At 37.9% G+C, this 20,746-nt stretch overlaps 2 long non-coding RNA genes across 3 annotated transcripts in view; both read left to right on the top strand.

The window, feature by feature from the left end:
- The window catches only part of LOC142601748 (uncharacterized), a 20,967-nt gene extending 12,266 nt beyond the window's left edge, over positions 1-8,701 (top strand). Inside the window, exons 9-10 of one of the 2 annotated variants that reach the window (XR_012835337.1) lie at positions 232-437; positions 1,156-1,364. This is a non-coding gene — a long non-coding RNA (uncharacterized LOC142601748). Of the gene's footprint in view, positions 1-231; positions 438-1,155; positions 1,365-8,150 lie in introns of those variants that run through there. The other variant, XR_012835338.1, reaches the window with a different exon arrangement.
- A 3,715-nt stretch (positions 8,702-12,416) lies between these two features.
- On the top strand, positions 12,417-20,226 carry LOC142601747 (uncharacterized). The gene is made up of 4 exons (XR_012835336.1): positions 12,417-12,581; positions 14,305-14,395; positions 17,744-17,868; positions 20,139-20,226. It is a non-coding gene; the product is annotated as an uncharacterized LOC142601747 (long non-coding RNA).
- The last annotated feature ends 520 nt before the right edge of the window (positions 20,227-20,746 follow it).

The raw sequence follows: 20,746 nt of genomic DNA, 5'->3' as shown, positions 1-20,746 counted from the left end.
CTTCTACTACATCAGGTTGCTCAAAGCCCCATCCAACCTAACCTTGAATGTTTCCAGGGACAGAGCATCTACCACCTTTCTGGGCAACCTGTTCCAGTGTTTCACCACCCTCATTGTTAAAAATGTATTCCTTATATCTAGTCTAAATCTACCCTGTTTCCGTTTAAAACCATTACCCCTTGTCCTGTTGCAACAGGTCCTGCTAAAAGTTTGTCCCCATCTTTCCTACAGGCCTTCTTTAACTACTGAAAGGCTGCAATAAGGTCTCCCCAGAACCTTCTCTTCTCCAGGCTGAACAACCCCAACTCTCTCAGCCTGTCTTCACTAGAGAGGTGCTCCAGCCCTCTGATCGTCTTCATGGCCCTCCTCTGGACTCACTCCAACAGGTCCATGTTGTTCTCATGTTGGGGACCCCAGAGCTGGACGCAGTACTCCAGGTAGGGTCTCACCAGAGCAGAGTAGAGGGGAAGAGTAACCTCCCTTGACCTCCTGGTCATGCTTCTTTTAACGCAGCCCAGAATATGGTTGGCCTTCTGGGCTGTGAGCACACATTGCTGGCTCACATCCAGCTTTTCATCCACCAAGTTGTCTTCAAATATGATGTAACTCCATAAGCAATTTAATGAATAGACTATGCAGCTGTTTCAGTTGGTCCTATGCCTGAACAATATGGATTGGTTCACTGAAGAACATGAACACATGTGACCATTCTTACCCCAAATGTTCTCACACACAATTACTGTTTTCTTTTGGGAACGTGGTTATTTTTCCAACAAAACAACTGTCAGTATCTGTTTGAGATCAACAAGTAAGCTTTTGAAAGAAAAAAAAAATTAACACAGGGCTGCAAGAGTTACAATTTGATTTATTGGTGCCACTGATGAAAGCAGAAAAGTATGATTAACTCTAAGCCTCTTCTATCAGATTGCTGATATTTGAAAAATTTCCATGCATTTTTCTGAAGTAACCAAAATTTCAGTACTATTTTGTAGTGCAGATTTTACTGGTGCTTATTTAATATTATAATTGTCACAAATTGCCATTAACATAACCCATGTATTTGGGATACTGCATTACAGTGTGCAAATCCTTCTTGTGGAAGGACTTAGGTTTGTGCCCAAAAATATAAATTATAAAATATGCTTGAATTTTCAGTTGTTTCAGCTGGTAAGTGTGTGGACATGCATGGTGTATAGGTAAGATATCACAGATTTAAAAGTATGTTTTTCTTTTCCATTGGAACTAACCTCCTTGTAACAAGTAAAGAATCTTTGGGGTGTAAGATTTGTGAAATAATGAATATTTTCTGAATCTTGAAACAAAATGTTTTTGAGAAAGGACATCAAACTTTAGGCCTCAAAGTGTCAGTCAAGAACAGAAATCCAAACCAATGTTCTCATCAAAAAGAATAGTGTTTAACTAGTTCCTTATTTTATTTTATTTTAATCAACATTAAGTGCTGAAAATAGATTTCCACCTGGACCATGTCTTTTTTTTCTCTGAATTTGAAGGGAGTCCAGTTCTGGCAGGAACCTTGTATCTTCCTCCTCTCGGGATGAATTTGTAAAGTTGCAGCTTAAAGCTCTGATCTCAGTTATAAACATTACTCAGCTGGTGTATTGCTGTATACTTTCAGAAGAATATAGCAACCAGCATGTTGTTTTGTTTCATGGTGCTTACCTTTACCAGTAGTTGCTGTTCTCTGGAGTGTGCATTACCCACCAGAGGGAGCCAAAGCCAAGACCTGTCAGATTTTCATAGAAGCATTTAGGTTGGAAAAGTCAGGTAAGATCATTAAGTCCAACTGCTAACCTAGCACTGCCAAGTCCACCACTAAACCATGTCCCTAAGCGCCACATCTACATGTCTTTTAAATACCTCCAAGCATGGTGACTTAACCACTTCCCTGGGCAGCCTGTTCCAATGCTTGACAACCCTTTCGGTGAAGAAATTTTTCCTAATATCCAATCTAAACCTCCCCCAGCACAACTTGAGTTGACCTTTCAGTTGCCAGGGGCTTCCCTGGTGAAAGTCCTCTCTTACACTTTACAGGGCTTTGGATTTGGGCATCTGTCCTCAAGTTAGCTTGGGAGCAGATGGAGACTGGATAGGAAATCAGTACACCTCCATATATATACTAAGTTATGACCTCTTTTGGGAACCATCACTTCAGTGTCAAAGCAAACAAAGTAAACCTCGTGATGTACATGTCATCATTCTTTGGGTTTTATGTATGCCATTCTTTGTAACATGAATAAGGACACCAAAATTGTATAAAAGAGAAGTAACTTTGAGAGTAAACTAGTTATCCCTGAGAAAATTAGGCCAGGTAGAAGCAAGGGTGACTATGTTATCCATGTCTCTAAAAGAAATCTCTCAAAATTCCTGACTACAAATACGTTGGAGGTTATTTCTGCTGTATATTAAACTGACATTTTGTTTATCAAGAAATAAATTGGCTGAAAAAGGATAGAAGGTGTAGTTCATGCATATTATGTGGTTTTAATTTGTTCAGCACAGAAATATGTGTCAAGGATCTAAAGTGTTTATTTTGACGGAGAATTTTGGAGCTAAATGTTTAAGTGTTTCCAGACTTAAATATCTTCATTTTTCCTTAAAAATCACAGTATTTTGACATATTCCAATTTATCCTAATTCACGATCTACTGAAGAATGTTCTGATTTTTTTACTCAGCCAATTTTTTATCCAACTCAACTGCAGTAGTTTCTTAAACATATGTTGATAGAAACTTGTCAAAATTCAAGCCATTTCTAAATTGTATCAAGCTATGTTTACATTATTATATCCAAAAACCCCAGACCTCTAAAATGATTTAAAATTAAGACTTAGTGCTGTGGTGAACAGGTTAGGAGCCTGACAAGTCCCATAAAAAGCAATTAAAAATAAAATCTGGAGAATGTTGATATAGCTAATTTATTTATCAATAAACATGAGGAATTAACACATACATCTCCTTGCCTTGGGTATGCCAGTACTGACAAGGACAATGAACAGGGAACATCTTGTGGGTTTTTTTTTATGGTAACCAATTGGTCAAGGTGAGAGGGTTTCTTTGGTTTTCTTTCTGTTCGTTAAGTCATAAGATCAATTTATATTTCATCAACTTTTAATAAAAAGCTTCCTTTGACTTAGAGGATGGAAGGAGTGCTGGTCCTTCTGGATAAATGAGATTCTTCCCACATGTTTCCTTCTGCACTTGGAATAAGTCATCCACAGAGAAATAAGTAGATGTTGAGACATGGAGATTAACAGCTGAAAGCTGGTAAGGAACAGCTTCTTATACCATTTCTGAGCTGTAGCTGACCATATGAACATAAATAGTCTTCAGGAATAGGTGGAGTTGACTTCTTTGTACTACAAAATGCAGGAAAGCTCACACAATTATAGGTGAGCAATCATATATAAAGCTGGTCCTTATTGCCTCTAAGCTGCTTGCTACTTGCTCAAGTAATTTGTAGTTTTCAGTGCTGTGGCATCCTTTGACTTCTGCAAAACCATTAGTCTATTGGTCATAAGAATTATGACCGATGTGAGACATTGAAACTTCCCTAGGTAATAGTCAAATTTGCTTTCTACACCACCAACTGTGTGTAAACCGTTAGCCTATTAGACCTCCTATGGGATGGTTTTTTTCAAATTCAAAGTCTTGTCATACAAAAATAACAGTCACATCAAATAACCTCAATTTCAGCTCAGCTTTCTGTTTCTTGACAGTATTTTGTCATGTCCTTCCAAGGAAGGTGCAAGACAGTTTATATCAAATTGCTGTCTAATGGACTTTGCTTTATGGCTTCCTCAGTTAGAAGTTGCCTTATATACTGGAGTACGAGGTTTTAATAGATTTATTTTTTTTTAATGCCTGGGTCCTATCTAACTTACAAAGGGCTCATTAACTACATTTCAGAGAGAAGGATTTATTTCTGTATTTATTTTGCTGTCAATTTAGTTAAATAATGGCATAACTTGTCAGGATTTTTAATAGGCATTTTCCAACATTTCAATGAGAATTAATCTGTCAAATGTAGTAAATAAAGAGAAATGGAAAAATTTCAAAAAGATTAGCAGGAGACTCATAAATTTGAAACCCAAACCAAACCTTAAATTATGCAATTTACAATTGTACCTCCTCAGCAGCGCCTGTTGGATAAATTACAGTGCTGTATGAGACTTTGAATGTGCACTTTAGGATTTTCTTAATTAAAGAAAATAGAAGGGGAGAAAATCTTACAACTTTTTTGGAAGAGGAGATACATTATAATTTCTTTCAGATGCAGTTAACTAGCTATAAAATGACCCTGCACTTCTCTTTTTTTTTAGTTTTCTTGGATTACTTTTTACATTCTTCCTAATTATTTCTGACAGCTTTTTTTCTTCTGTCTCTGCACTTCATTCTTGCTGTCATTTCAATTTTTGTTTCAGTTCTCTTTCTTGTTTGGGTTTATTTTTCTCTCTTGCTTTGTATGGGGGTGATACTTTCATATTCTTTGTTTTCACATTTGACTTCCCCTCAGAATTTTATTGCCTCATACTTTATTCTGAGGTCAGGGAAGGGAAAGGAATATATGCCAGCTGCAGACTCGGGAAATATGCTCAGCTCTGTGTTTGAACGTGTACTTTCATTATTTCAGGGGTTTGATCTTATGGACTCATGCCAGTTGCTGCATGAAATACACATTTCTTCAGCAGATACCCCTATACACAGGGATTGCTCCATACTTATCTCAAGAAATTCAGTGCAAGATTATATTCTAGAGTAGTAGGAACTATTTTTCACCTTTGAGAATTTAGGATTAAAAAAATCCTCTTCATAACTCAGCTGAATAGCAGCCTTCTATCATTGCATTTTTGTGACAGTCAGGTCTGTTAATAATTTCTTTATATTTAGTCCGTTGCTCTATAATTGATGTATTGTCATTATATAATCCAAAGGTTATAAGGGATTAATCCTAAGTACATTTTGTAGCTATGATTGCCCTCATCCCTTCAATAACCTACTAATATTTTCCACTAACAAACTGCTACTCAAGTACTTCTTCCAAACAGAAGTTGAAGGGCATTCTTTCCTGGTTTGATACACCAGTCCAGCATGCAGCCTTATGCAATGTTCGTTGAGATTGTCAAACTGAAATTTCTGAGACCAAGACTTGTGCTAGTGCAGTGCAGGAGTGTTCTCTCAGTTGGTGTCCTACTCCCAGTATCAGCTGGGATTTTGTTATTCATCTTTGTTCTGTGTAAATTCTGCAGTGACATCATAAAAAAAATGATACAGTTTTTAGGGCGTGACTAGTCCACTTCTGTAGCATATAGTGGTAGGGAAGGATAGTCATAATTACTTATGCAGTGTGTTTGACAGGATTTGAATGATGAGGTTTAGAAGTCCAGTGTCTGCCACTCACATTAATTTGATTTTTAAATGGCACTGGCAATATTCTGTATCAAAGACAAAATTAGTTTGCAAAGGCAAATCCAGCAACAAGGAGGTAAGACAAAGTGTTAGAAAGAAAATTGATGAAAGGGGAAGGAAGCAATAGGCCATACAGAAAAGAGATTATGAAGAGAATCATCCAAAGTGTATGTTGATGTCCTTATTCAGTCCCATATTTTATCACTGCTATGTCTGAAGGGTTTAAAGCTAGATTTACAGATGGTAATGATGTTGGGAGCACAGCAAATCATAATGTATGCTGCATCTAGATTCCATGCAGGCAGAGATGGGGGCAAAATATTTCAAAAGAAGCAAAATCAAACCACACTAACAATCCCAACTACTGTACATGACAATCTTTTATACAATTAAAATGTGCAGTTAACTAGCATATTTGGTAATCTGATAGGTTTTTATTCCTGAACTGCCACTGCCAGAGCAGCATAGCCCTTCCAAACCTCCCCCTCCCAGCCATATCGTAGTTGATATAAAAAGTCCAAATCAGGCTGCATCAGAGCATCTGGGGTTTATTCTGTACCTTGGTCATCTAGTTGATTCTGACAGTATAGACCTGATGTTGTCATATATCTCTTGCACTGAGTTGTGCATACACATCTGGAAACAATTCAGTCTTCCTTGTACATGCACTTAGTCTTCAGGTTTTATTTAGTAGTGTGACAGAATAAGGTTATAGGTATGTTTTCTCTGGTTTAATTGACTCTTCTTTTGCACAGGAATAGAAAGAAGCCATGGTGTTCAGTGGTAGCAAAGGAAATGTGGTTGTGATACACCAAGGCTCTGTGGTCGTTGTTCAGGGAGAAGCTGTAACTAATGACTGCTTCCTTGTCATCTTTAGGTAATGAATGTTTAGAAACTATATTCTTGCTTCTCCAGAAAAGGAAGTTGTGCCCAATTTTTAAAAATATTTGGGTGGCCGTGAGGTCTTCCAGAGCATCTTTTCTAAATTATTCTGGAGTTTTTGAAAATCACGCTGGCAGCCTTCCAGCAGCTTTAGGTGCCTAATTCCTCCTAAAAATCTGGGCTTTTACCCTTAATTTTTTCACCCAGCTCTGTTCCATCTGAAGGCAGGAGGTTTCAGGTCTCTCATGCCTCCATTAAACCTTCCAGATTCTGGTACCTGCATCCTATCAAGCCTGGCAGCTGTTCCAAGAGCAAATTCTGTATTACTTCATTACTTTCAGAAGGGTCAGCAGGGCTGCCCTTACTTTACACTGAAGTGAGTTTGACCCTAAAATATTCTTGAGGGAGCATATTTTCTTTTCAGATAGTGTTACAGATTTAAAAACAACTGCTGGTTTAGAAGTGCCTGTAGCGGTGTAGTAGAAACCTCTCTCTTGCTATGAACAGCTCTCCTGTTCCTTACAGGGCAGCCGGCTGTTATGCAGGTAGAACCTTTCAGTGTTAGCGCCTTTGCCTAGTCTTGCACTCTTCAGGGTTGCTGCAATGACTTTCTTTGCACCTGCTTCATTAATCGTCCGGGCTATCATCTCGTGGCATTCAGCCATATTCCAGGCACTAATACCACTAAGATACTACTGTGGAATCTGAAGACCACAGGCATGTGGCCAAGTTACCTTCAGTTTGCCTTGGAGGTGAGTGGTTTCATTTCTGTTGCCATTTGTTAAATAAAGGAGAATTGTTTCTTTGGATTGATTCATTTCTGAAAGGATCATGCAAACGGAAATTTGAAACTGTCGATATTGTCATTCCGTATTCTATTTCAATAATCTCTTACACTTTGCCATGGTACATTATTTAATTTCCTACTGTTTCACATGAACACCTGTAACAAGGTTGCAATGAAAAATGGTGTGTTATGTGGTTAAAAAAATTAATACTAAGTGACCTGAGTGCTCTGAAATCAATCGTGACAAACAAGATGGGCTTAAGTGGTGAACAAAGTGTATTCATTCTTGTAACAATACAAGACATCTGAACCAAATTTCATGCAAATTTCATGGAACTTTAAGAGAAGTTAAATTACATTCCAAGGATTATTTATGATTGCTCCTTATCACTGAAAGGTACTCTCTAATCTTTAAAATCTCCACGTTCTGGAAACCAAATATATGATTTTCAGTGTTGAATTCAAGCTTCTGTTGCTATCTCAATACTGTATCAGTAAACTGAATACTATTATCTAAGATCTATAATTGGATATACGGTTTTATATCTTCCTATAAATAATGAGATTCAAGTGTATATTTGATGGCATTAAAGCCAAACAGTGGCTTATTCTAAAAAATGTCCAAGTCTTTAAATCCTGTGCAGCTTAGCTCAGGAAAAGATACCTGGAAACATTCCTTCTGAGCACAGCTGTTGTGATAAGACAGTTGCAGAGAGAAAATTTTGCGGATTTCTACATTCTCTGTAAGCCAGATCACATCAGGCTTTATGCATAGTGATCATCACCCTGTATTTTACCTAGAAAGTGAAATGATCACCAGTGCAGACGTTTGTGTACCTGGCCTTTGTGTACTTACCAAAAAGATGGACAGCAAAATTCAGGTAGACTTTTCAAGCAGCCTCACAAGATAGTCCTAGTAGAACAACCACAGACACGTGTTAATTGCAGAATATTCTATTCCTGTGCTACAAATGCACTTCTTTTCTTCTTTTTTTTTTTTTTTTTTTAATTTAACCTTAAATATGAAGGTGTTTGTCCTGAACTTCTTTGTTTAGGCTTTTGTGGTGGAGAGAACTACCTTCAAATGTGGAACTTTGCTGCAAAGATCAATGACCAGTTTTTTACTGTTACTACAAACAAGGGAAAAGACACAAATGGAATTTGAGACATTGTGGCTATGCAGAATTGTCCCAGGCAAGTTCAAAATACACAGGTATTTGATGTTTAAACATTCCTTTTCTTTCAGATTAGGACAGGTAGCAGACAAAGCAACGACAGGCACAATGTTGCATTTGAAAACATGACTGAAACCTTTAAAAAAGTGGTTCTGCCAAAAAGAACTGACAAAATATACTAATTTCTGAAATTTGTGCCTGAATTGCCGTGCCTGTTTCTGAAGTAGTTTACACATTGCGAAGGGCTTGATTCAGAACTATCATAAATGAACACAATGCTGAGCACTGCTGGAATTATCCAGTTAAATTGAACGTAAAGAGTTAGCCAAAGGACTCATCCTTGCAACAACTTGATGGGGAGAATTTTTTACAATGTGTCAACCAAATTATGGCAAAAAAAATGAAGAAAAATATTTTTTTTTAATGATGAAAGCTCAGAACTCCAAACGTGAACTCCTGATTCCCAGTGGTTTCAGTGAGGCCAGGATTTCAGCCCTATGTTGCAACCGGATACATATATATCTATGATGGGGCATTGGAGGTCACTGCCATGGGAGCGTTCAGAAGATTCATAAACCAAGCCACTTCAAACTTTAAAACATAACAGTGACAACTCCAAAGGCAGAATAATTACTAGTCATAGATTGGTGAGTGTTTTGGGGTTTGGGGTTTTTTTTTCTGTCTAGAAACAGAAATACAACATATCTCTATATATGCAGGAATCTCAGTGCTGGAGTGATTACAGTGTGGAACACAGTAAAATCAAAATGCCATGGTGTTAGAATGGAAAAGGGACTTGTAGAAAGCATTGCAATTGTGCTGGTGAGGGATACAAAACTCTGTCTTTACAACCCCCTACAAGGGATTGGCCTCTCTTATGGATTCTCTGATGCTCATTTTTCAGATACTAAATGCAAATTTATTCAGAAAGTAAGTTGGGGGGTGCATGGATATATATATATATTTTTTTTTTTTTTACATTTCTGTAAAATGTAATTAAACGAGAGATTTACTTTGATAATGTGCTGGTTTTGGCTGGGATAGAGTTAATTTTCTTCCTAGTAGCTGGTATGGTGCTGTGTTTTGGGTTTGTGCTGAAACCAGCATTGATAATGCAGAGATGTTTTCATTACTGCTCAGCAGTGCTTACACAGAGCCAAGGCCTTTTCTGCTCCTTACACCACCCCACCAGCGAGTAGGCTGGGTGTGCACATGAAGTTGGGAGGGGACACAGCCAGGACAGCTGACCAAAGGGATATTCCATACCATATGACATCATGCTCAGTATATAAAGCTGGAGGAAGAAAAAGAAAAGGGGGGGATGTTCAGAGTGATGGTATTTGTCTTCCCAAGTACCTGTTACGCATGATGGAGCCCTGCTTTCCTGGGGATGGCTGGCCACCTGCCTGCCCATGGGAAGTGGTGAATGAATTCCTTGTCTTCCTTTGCTTGCATGTGCAGGTTTTACTTTCCCTATTAAGCTGTCTTTATCTCAACCAATGAGTTTTGTCACTTTCACCCTTGCAATTCTCTCCTCCATCCCACTGAGGGGGAAGTGAGCGAGCAGCTGTGTGGTGCTTACCTGCCATCTGGGGTTAAACCATAACAGATAATTAATTACACAAAGAAGGCAAGGTGGGTTTTTTATATTTTTACTAGACTCTGTTAACTTATGACCTTTTGAGAAAGAAGTATGTGAAGAAACAGTCAGGTCATTATGTCGTTCCTTGGCAAAGTAAAGAATACAGGATTCTTAAGGGAGGGCTACTTCTTGGACTCTCTGAGAATACGTAAGAGTTTGTCTCTGGCACTGAGTGCATCATTGACAAAGTTTTACATATAAAACAAATCATATGTTCATGTCCATACAAATAACTGCTAAATACTTTTAAATAGAATGATTGTTCAGTCAACCATCTTAATATTTTTTTTTATTTTCTTGAGTCACAATAGTCATTCGCATAAAGTGCATTCTCTTAAAATCCATCAGATACTCATGGAAGTGTAAATAAAAGTTAAACAAAAGTTAAAATCTGAAAATAAGCAATTCTTTACAGTATATTGTGTACCTGAGTGGAAACTTTAAGTCTAGTTAAGGTCTGCTGTGCTTAGTGCCCAAACTGTGAGCTAAGGCTCCCTTTTCCAGAAATGGAGGAAGACAAAAGAAGTCACTTTCTGGGGATAAAACCCTCTAACAGTAATAAAGACCTCACTGGAGCAGAAAGATGCAACTCATTCTTCGCTGCGCCTGTTGGACTGAGTTGGTTTTCCCTAGCGTTTGTGAGATCTGTGAGAAATGTTTGGATAAGATCTTTTGGTGCTGTTCCCAGAACATGGTTCATGTGATATCAAAGAATCCTGATGTTTTGCCAGGGACCTTTTTGTCATTGGGAATTTAGAGACTGGGTTTGTAAAGGGCTGGCTGAGCCAGAATACAAAGAAAACTCCTGAGCAACCTATTCTGGCAGGCCATCTTCTGTCAAAAGCCACCAGGGACCTGTATCAGGAGACTCCACTCAAAAGGAGAATGAGCACGGGAGCAGCTTTAACTTCTTGAGCATTGCAGAGCTGGAGCTGAAATATTGTTTGTCCAGGCCATGGATTTGCACTGAAATATGAATTATTGGAATAAATAACTGAGGTCATTGTAACCTTCCTTAAAGCCAGAGTGTCCTTGTCTAGAAGCAGGGAGATCAAAGAGATGAAGACCAGACTGATGTACAAATATTATATTCCTCCAACTGCAAGAATTAGTGACCCTAGCTACCTGAGAAGTGGGAAGGAGGAATTGTGACTATGCTTACTTAAATACTATCGAAGTAGCATTATTATCTCTCTAGACATCAGTCTAAACCAGTGGTTTCCAATCTTTTTTCCATCTGTAACCAGTATGTTCTGTCCACTGGCGAGGCAGTCCTGGGTGGATGGAAGGTCAGCATACTGGCAGTTTTCCTCACTACTTTCCATTCACCTCTTAAAGTCTGGAGTTGTAGACAGCCTATTTTGACTTCTGAGTAAATGCAAGGAATTTATCTTGAATCTACCATTGCTGTTCACGGTTGTTATTTAAGTTGCAGTCTATCACCACCTGCTTAAAACATACAAAAGATGAGAAGGAAGCAGGTTTTTCAGAATTCTTAAGACCGTAGTGATCACCTATTAAGGAAATTGTGCATCTTTCCTTCTGAGGAATTTTGCTGCAATGAATGTAATCAAAAGGTTGTATCAGGTGACAAACATCAATATTTTTTCAGAACTTTGGACCCCATGGGAAAGGTGCAAGGAAATTAGGAAAGGAGACTGGAGAAGAAGGTAGAACAAGAAATGGGGAAAAAAGGAACCTACTAGTGAAAAACATAATGCCATTGATCAGTACTTGCTTAGTGGAGGTGAAAAGGTGAGAAACAACATCCTAATGTATAATGTTTATACAGTTTCTCTCAAATCTGAAAATATTGTTCTGCTTGCTGATGGATATGTTATGAAACAACTGTTAGAATGCTGAGAAGCTATTTTGTCCTACTTTGTATTCCTTTTATTATGTCACTTATTTCTACCTTGTTTTCACTCCATAGTTTCCGTTATGATCTGGTATCAGGAAGGTATCAAATAGGTAAGTGCTCTGAGGTCATAATTATAATTAAGTCCACCTTTTGATTGCTTAATTTACACTGAAGATTAATTTTCTAATCGTAAATTCTCTAGTTTTTCTTCCTAAAGATCAAATGTTAAATTGCAATAAGAATTTTACAGTTTCATTGTGTTGTAACCAGAATTCCAAAGTTTCTTGATAATCTTTGCTACTTACTGTCATCTGCATGTATAAAGTATCACTGGTGTGCTGTGTTTGGCTTTACTATGAACAGTTTCCCCATCTGACTTACTGTAGATAGTCTCAGCCCTGTGTTCATTTGCCATGATTTACCTTGATTTTCTCAGTCATCAATGCATTGGATCAACAGACAGATCATCTGGAGCAGTTATTACAAGTGCACATGTGTACATACACAATTATTTATATGTCGACATGAAAGGACTGATGCCTAGAGACTCATCTGGTTTTAAGGTTAATTGACCAACACCAACGTCACTTAACTACTTATATATAAATAAATACGTAAAGATTGAGAAAAGGTACATATACCACGTGCACCATCTCTGTGCCAATTTCATCTTCTTGAAACCAGCACATCTCTCCTCTTTCAATACACTACTGGCTTGACCTACGTTGGCCACTACGTGGTGCTTCCCAGCTGCACTGAAGAAGAGAAAATCAACTATATCATCCTGTGGAACTTAGAAACTGGAATGGTAGGTATTTTTCATAAGCTTAAATGCACTTTTCATGTTGACTGCTAGATGTGGTATTTATAAAAATAGCCAAGAGTTTGGATGGTGAATATTTGCCTGAAACTACTCAGAAATGATGAGCACAGTAAGAATTACTTACTGAACATGTTCTGTAGTTGCTAAAAATTCGTGTGCTCATTTTGCCAGTCCCTTCCATCAAAAATTAACACTTATCAAAGAAAATACTGTGAAACATTATTCCAGTGTTTCTTGAAAAGGTAGCAACCAAAGCATAGTATCCTGGTTTGCTGCTTAAAATACCTGAACATCTATCACATTTTCTATGAGTGTGGAAAATATAATTATTTTATTAATTAATTACATATGCAACAAGTAGAAACTAGAGCTGGAAACACATTTAGGAGGTCATTTATTTCAACGGTACTGAAATTTATTATTATTGGGCATATCTTTCTATTGTAATAGGATAGGCCCTTCATATATACAAACATCCCTATTTTTACTCCAGCAAATAGGTGGTACTTCTGTACAACGGCTGGAATCTTGTCCCTGGGTAGTTGTGTTCTGCAGCCGTCGCCTGAATCGCCAGGTATCATTAGAAGCTTCCTCTCACTGATCCTAGTCTTGATGCCCCTGGAAAATTGCACCATTCCTCACATCTTATGCCTTTAAATGTTCCTCAGTTGTGGATCTGGATTTCACTGGGAAGAGTAGCGTCAGCCTTCCCCATGGACTTTGTGCTGCTGTGGTAGCATAACCTTCAAGACAGTTCAGCTCACTTTTGCCAGGGGAATGCAAGGAGCGTGCAGCAAGTGTCCACCCAGCTGGCCAATGGTGATGCTCAAAATGTGCCCTTAGGGAGGGTGGATCTGATGGCTCTGCTCCTCTCCTGTCCTGCTGGCTGAGAGTAAATACTACATTCTTCAAATTATTTTCAGAGAGAACTTTTAGGGGGAAAGGTAGGAATAAGGAGAAATATCAGATTAAATTTTCCTGGACCATTTTCTGGGCCTCCAAGGATATGTCAGTGCTCAAGAACTGCTGATCCAATCCATTTTCTGTGGCCAAGGGCAGGATCAGTTATAATTAAACCAATGCTGACATGATTGTCTAGCCTGTCTTGTAGCATCTTTGTCACTAGAGATCTTTACTTTCCAAAGCAATATATTCCAGTGTTTAATTGTCATTATTGTTGGACAATTCTTTTTTTGTTCTGTTTTCTCCCTAGTATCTTATTTAAACCTTCAGTGCTCCATCTGAAGGACATTAATTATTGTCCTTTTCACTTAGATGGATTGCCCCTTTCCTCTTGGAAGCAAACTTCCACATTACTGAGGACTACTGACCTCAGTCCTCTTGTTTCTAGGCTTTGTTCTATTTTTCATTAGAAGTCATTGTCTTCCACACCTCTATCTTGTTGCTTATTTGAACTCCCTCCACCCTTAACTCTGGTTTCCAGAACTGAATAGCATATAATTATTTACCATGTCTTAAAACAGCATTCCTGTTTATTCATTTCACAAGATTTTGGTTTTTTGCAATGGTGCAAAATTAGTGACATGTTGATCTTACTCTCTTCAAATCCTAGGAGGTTTTTATTGTCGTTGATTATTGTACTGTATTAAATAATCATTAAAGTGTTATTCCTTAAGACTAATATCAAATTAATAATAGAGGTGTTTATCTGACAGATAATGAAAATCACTATTTTTCTAAATTTTAGGTTTAAAAATTGTTGAAAAATGAGCCAGATGTGTACTACTTGACAGTTACAGATGATGCCAGTAGAATTGGTTTTGGAGTCATGAAGGAAAGTGGGTAATCTCCTGAATATGTTCCCCTTTTGTTATTACATGAATGGTACACTCCACAATCATCAAGTTCCTCTACTGAATCACTTGCTCAGAAAGGAAAAATGAGGAAGCTGGCTAATGCTGATAAAGTAACTTCATGAAATGCAAAGAATAAGTTAATAGGTTTTTGTGCTTCTGCTGATAATTCAAGGATTTTGCACATTTGTAAAAATTTCTTTGAGTAATCTTTTCAAACAAAATGATTCTTACATAATTTTCTTCCACTCACTTGCATCCTTTCACTAAGTATGATAAAACTATAGTTGGTCATCTCGCCAGGTTTTTTGCTACATAAAAAATGAGACAAACAGATAACCAATGGTTTAGAATGACAAATATACTAGTTTCTGCTTACATGTTCTGATCTTCTAAACTGGAAATGAGGAGGAACGTTGGGCAGTCGTTGCATGATTTGTTTGAAATTAGGCTTTTTGTGTGTGTCATCTTTATTAAGCAGTGCTCTCTTTATATGGCACTCACTCAGGTTTTAAGTACGACTATTTGTGACTCTCCCCCCGCTTTTCCTAGCTGAAGTAGATGATGATGATCATGCCACTCTGGAGTAAAAATCTAATCACAGTGACACAAACAACACAAGGAGACTCTGGGCTGAAAAGGTACAATTCAGAAACCCAAGCATCAAACAAAATAAAGGGATCTAGGGAAAATTTAGTGATAAAGGCAGCCCTCCATCCCCAGCTGCCCATTGAGTGTCCAGTAGAAGGTGACAGGATTCCAGTGCCTATATTCATATCAAAATAAGACTTAGAAGAAACTTAGTGTTTTTAAGGCTTGCACAGTTGTAATGAGAGACAACTGAGAAATGCCATTTATTTAGAGCTTTTGGAAGTCCAGTCAGCCTCTATAGTTGTGCTGTTTCATGATCTTTCCAAGTATAATAGCATACACATACAAACCCCTCTAATGGGTTTTATTTAAGGGTTAAGCAGAGATCTGCTTGAAATGCTACATTGAAATAAAACTATGCCAAAACTATTATACAGTCTATTGTAATGGAGTTGTTTATATCAATCAGCACCATCTTCAGCTGAAACTCATAACACTCCATTAAATATTCTATCTTCCTGCATAGTTCAAAGGCATGGCAGAAATAGCAATACCACAGTTACTGCTTCAGTTACTTCCTATGGAGTGTTAAGAACCCTGACCCAGTGGAAGGTTAGCCATGGTTTAGAGTCTCGAGTTAGATGACTTCAACTATGGTACCTTAGGTAGATGCTTCAGTTGATGCACTTAAGCCTTCAGTAGAAACTTGGGCATTTTGCTGCAAACACACACAAGCAGTATCTTACAGGAACAAGCTTAGTGCCATCTCATTAGTCAGTATTTGCATGACTGGCTTTAGTTCAGGAGCTCATCCCCAGTGTCCCTCATCATTTTTGCTATGCAAGGCAAAAATAAACAGTTTCAACAGTATTATGTATTCATGGTGCTTTTTTTTTTTAATAGAGCCAGCTTTTGAACAGAGACAGAACCTGCTTTGTGCAGATTTTGTATTTTGCCATGATTTAAAATTGCACTGCGGTCTTATCAGTTATTCAGGCTGTTGAATAGGAGATGAAGCATGTGCTGAAGAGCACGTTTGCACACCACCTTTGGAGAAATGGGCAGAGAGGAAAGGTGCAAGCTGTTAAATATCAGTTTATATCACTGGGAAAATAAAACATGGTTGAAAGCACAGTCAGCCTAAAGAACTTGGCTTCAGCTATAAAGAATTGAATGGAAGTATGTAATTTTTGTATTCATCAGATAATTCCATTTAGAAGCTGTGCTTAATTTAGTGAGAAAGAGATCCAGGACTATAATCTGGATGCATTTTATGTATTTTTATATGCAGATTTACTTTGGCGAGCCATAAGGTTCAAGAAGGAGCCTTAGCATGATCTTGATTTAAGAACAACTTTTTCCTACTAAGTTTTTTGAATAAATTTCTGTCTAGAGGCTGTATTCCAAAATATTAGGTTGTTTTTGGTTTGTTGGTTTGGTTTTTTTTTAGCCCTTCATCCAGAGACAGAATAGATGCAGGAATGTTTCTGGTTATGGTCAGGCTGTTCCTCCTGTGAGAGACTTGCATGATTTAGTACAAAAAGTTTTAAATTTCTTCTCAGTTGATTTAGTTCTCCTAAGTTTTAACAGCTTTTTACAGTTGGCAGTTACCAAAGCTGCAGTTCAGTTACTCTGGTGCACTTCACAAAGTCAAGCCTTTGAAATCTGTGGGTGCTGTTGTACCTCATGCCAGGAAATACAGATGACAAGTCATTAAATACAAGAGAGAGGTGTTAGCAAAAAAACTTTATTAAATATGAGACTTATGTCTGACCTGCTTCCCCAAAACCAATTCTGTCTCCGTGGCAACAGCCACAAGTGTGTGACAAAACATTCAGGATTTCTCTAAAGAAAAATTTAAATACTTAAAATGTCACTTTTTCACAGAAGCATCATATTTTATCCTCAAGAAGGTTTCAAAAGTGCATAGCATGTTTACAGGAAGACAAACCTTGTGGCCTGTAAAACGTCACTGGCTAAGGCATTAAGTACACTCCCCAGGGCAAGCAGGGCCAACTGCTTGCACAGGCATAAGAATGAACACATACTCCGTTAACTTACCTGATCTGGCAGTGCTTTGGCAATGGGGAGGTGTGTCTTCTGGAGTTGAGTTTAGAATAGCTCTTGTATGATAATCACAAATTTTATTGCAATGTTCTTTACTTAAAATCATCCAGAAGTATCTTTGCAGTTTACTATAAATATTTTAATAGTGTAAGAGGGGAAAGACTCAAAATTATTTTTACCTTCTACTGTAAAATAAAATATAATCATAATGTAGATGAATTTGCCACTCTGGTGTATACTATGATTAGATTACAGATTGCTGCATTGAAAAATCATAGCCAAAGCATGTATTTTTATTTAGAAAATGCTCAGTGGTCTGTTTCTGTATGATTTCAATTATTATTCAACATTTCCAAGTTCTATGAAATTAATATGAAGAGTTCTTCACCGATGCAGAAATTCTAATGATCTGATACTCAGAAATCCAAGTCATTTACTGTTTTTTAAACTTCTTAAGAACTCTCCCAAAAGCCATTTAGCAGTGAGATTATCTTGTAATCTGTGTCCCAGCTCTACTGGTTAACTCGTACAATGCACTGTCTTCAACTGGCAATACAATTGATTGCTAGGATCTCGATATTACACCTCTGAGGGGAAAAAAAAAAAAAAAAGTATTTTTCTTATAGAATTCACTATCTATATGTATTTGAGTATGTTTTTGTTATCTGTCCATAGGCTAAAAGTTTGCAATCGATTTGAAAACCAGCATACCACTATTCCTGGTTATGAAGGTGTACATCATACTGTGATCAGCAAACTCCAGCTGCTGGAGAAAAGGGCAAAAGCAGTCCTACTTGCAGGTCTGTAAAACCAATTATTATATTGGTAATGCTTCTACAATTCTGTTTCTCATCCTTCTCCAGTAATAGATGGTATTAAACATTTACAAGACAAAATTTCTAAGTAGGCAATGCCAGTATATAGTGGGCTGCAACTCTAGTAGGGTTTTGATATTATCTTGGATTTATTTTTATTTGAGAAAAGATGAGTACTTTCTCCTTTTAAATGGGATATTGAGGACTTAAACTTTGCTATCTCCTGAGGTCAAAAAGAGCCTCGGAGTAATTCTATGTTTGCCCAGCAGCTGACAGACTAGGGAACACGCAGCCCCCCTTTTTGCCCCTGTGCTGGAGAGCAGGGTTGATGATCCTGGTTACCAATCCCTCCCTGTCTCAGGTACAAGGCTATTTTAATGGCTCTGATAAAGTGTTCCTCAGACAACAATTAAAGGCATTCTTCGTGGCCTGAAAAGAACATAGTCCAGAGAGGACAGGGTCAAAAATAGTCAAAGAACAAGAAAGCAGAACTAAGGAAATAACAGTACCAGATAATCTTCATGCAGATAGCAGAAATCTGGGGGGCTTTGTTGTTGTTTACCACAGGTGCCCTTTACTCTAGACTTTTAATGTCCATTTATGTTCATCTCCACCACTCAAAATAATAACCTCTTCATTGTTAACATCAAACAGCAAGAAAGCAGTATCTCCATATAACCCCAAAAGGGACACGTAGCTTTGGTGCCACAAATATGAACGCTGGGGCCCCTGTGGGCAAATGAATTAATTGTGCAACCTCTGCCCATCTCCCTAAATAAATAAATAAACCAACCAAACAGTACTGTTCCTCCTCCACTGCCAGAAAATGCAGCTACTGTGGCAACCTCACATAGTACCTGTCCCGGCTGCTGTCTCCCAGATGAACCTTGCTGTATTCCTCACTGGAAGGATACAGTTGCAAGTAAATTGCTCTCTTTTCCCCAAAACTATGAAACAAATTTACACACCTAAAATTTGTCAGGTTTTTAAACTCATACTGCATATAGCATCCAGTTTGCCTTCCACAGAAATCTCTGCCTCACTGAGACCATGCAGGGGCAAAATGAAGTTTGGGGTTGTATGTGTAAGCCTGCCATTTCCTAGCTTGACTGGTGACCTAAATAAAACTTTCAGTATTAGGTTTTTCCAAGATGTAATTTATACTACGGCTGTCAGGAGTTAAGATAGCAGTTGCCATGGAGCTTTAATCTTTTTTTAGGCTTTAGTCAAAGGAAGCTGGAAATCTGTATGCTGGGTAGAACCCTGCTCAACGGAATTTTATTTAAATTGGAACAGGATTTTATCCTAATTCATCTGCTGAAAGTTGTTCTCAAATGTTCTAGAACTCTTTTTATTTAATTCTGTTTCTCAGCAGGACATAAAAGTTTCCTTTTAGGCTTCTTAAATCACACTACAGTCAGCTACAGAAGTACCCAAGTTGCTTCTGCCCTACTCCTGCACCTATAAACTGTAACTTTCTACTAGTCTTAATGTGCGCAGCTAATCACTGTAGTGAAATTCATCTACCAGTTTTACCATTTTCAGTGGAGATACTCCGTAAACATGCAGAAGAAAATAAAATCCTCCCCAAAGTTTTGCTATGTGCCCTGCTAAGCACTAATCCTTACACTGGAGAACAGGCCTTTGGAACAGAAGTAATTGCAGTTTGAATCTGTGTGTATGCTACTTATAACTTCCTTGATGTGTATTTGAGAAAAAGAGAACCCTGCAATGCATGAAATGCATCTCTGAGAAATACAAAATGGGCCACGCTACAGTCAGCAATGTTCTGCTAGAACACAGTTGCAGCAGAACTGAGATGCAGTCCAGTCTAATACTTGCAGTTAAAATATTGCTGACTTCAAACTGAACTTGCCCTACCAGGTAAACCAAAAGAATGCAGAAATAGGTGGAAAAAAATGCAGAATTTGTCAAAATATGCTTTTAGAACTTTTACCCTACCCCAGCCAAAAATTAGAAAGGATTCAGATGCAATATGAGCTTGATCTTAAGAAGAAACTTGGATTCAAAGGCAAATGACAGCTTCATTTAATGAAAAATTTGCCAGAATTTTCACTAAACAGAACTGTTTAGTGGCCAGCTAATGGATAGTGGAAATCTATAATCCTTGAGCTGTTCCAAAGACTGGAAGGTAATCAGAAAACTGGCACAAAAGACAGGATTTCAACTCTTTCATGGCATGTATTATAAAAGAGGCATGATAATAGTGAAAAATAAACATCTTTTTCTTCTAGGAAAAGTTTGTGGGACTTGAACAGTTGCACAGTAACATCTGGTTTTACTACTGACAGTAAAATGTCTTACCTAACTAGCACTAGACAGAAAAACAATTCTTGTGGGTTTGAGTGACAGCCCCGCTCATCATCTTGAGAGGATCAGATGCAAAACCAACTGTTCATTCCACCGAAAAAAAGACTTCTTTGGAGAAGTATCTGCTAGCAGCCAGGAAGAACCTGAAGAAAACTAGACTGTCCGATGATTAAGGACACAAGGAACATGTCAAGCCTCTTAGCTATTCAGAGACATAACTGTTCACTGTGCCCAGGAAAAGCTATGCATTTGAATAGAATTCAGAAAGCTGCAGTGGTCAAGGAAGCTGCTTAAAGTGGCTCAAAAGAACTTTTGAGAGGTGAGGTGAGTAAGGTAAGAAGTGCCTATCTTCAAGAACAGATGCTTTACTCTGAATTGCACGGAGATACACATCTCCATTCGAGGTTTTCAACCCTTCTTGATTTAGGCTCCTGTAGGAAACTCTCAGAAAACAGCAACCGCCACTACTTTCCTATCCTCATCTGACTGGTCTAGTGCACTTCCTTCCCAACGTACGTCTCAGTTCATTTGG

Source organism: Balearica regulorum, chromosome 4 (genome assembly GCF_011004875.1).
Source record: "Balearica regulorum gibbericeps isolate bBalReg1 chromosome 4, bBalReg1.pri, whole genome shotgun sequence".
Taxonomy (NCBI): Eukaryota; Metazoa; Chordata; class Aves; order Gruiformes; family Gruidae; genus Balearica; species Balearica regulorum.
Note: the sequence above shows the minus strand (reverse complement) of the source record. Positions and strands in the feature narration are given on the sequence as shown.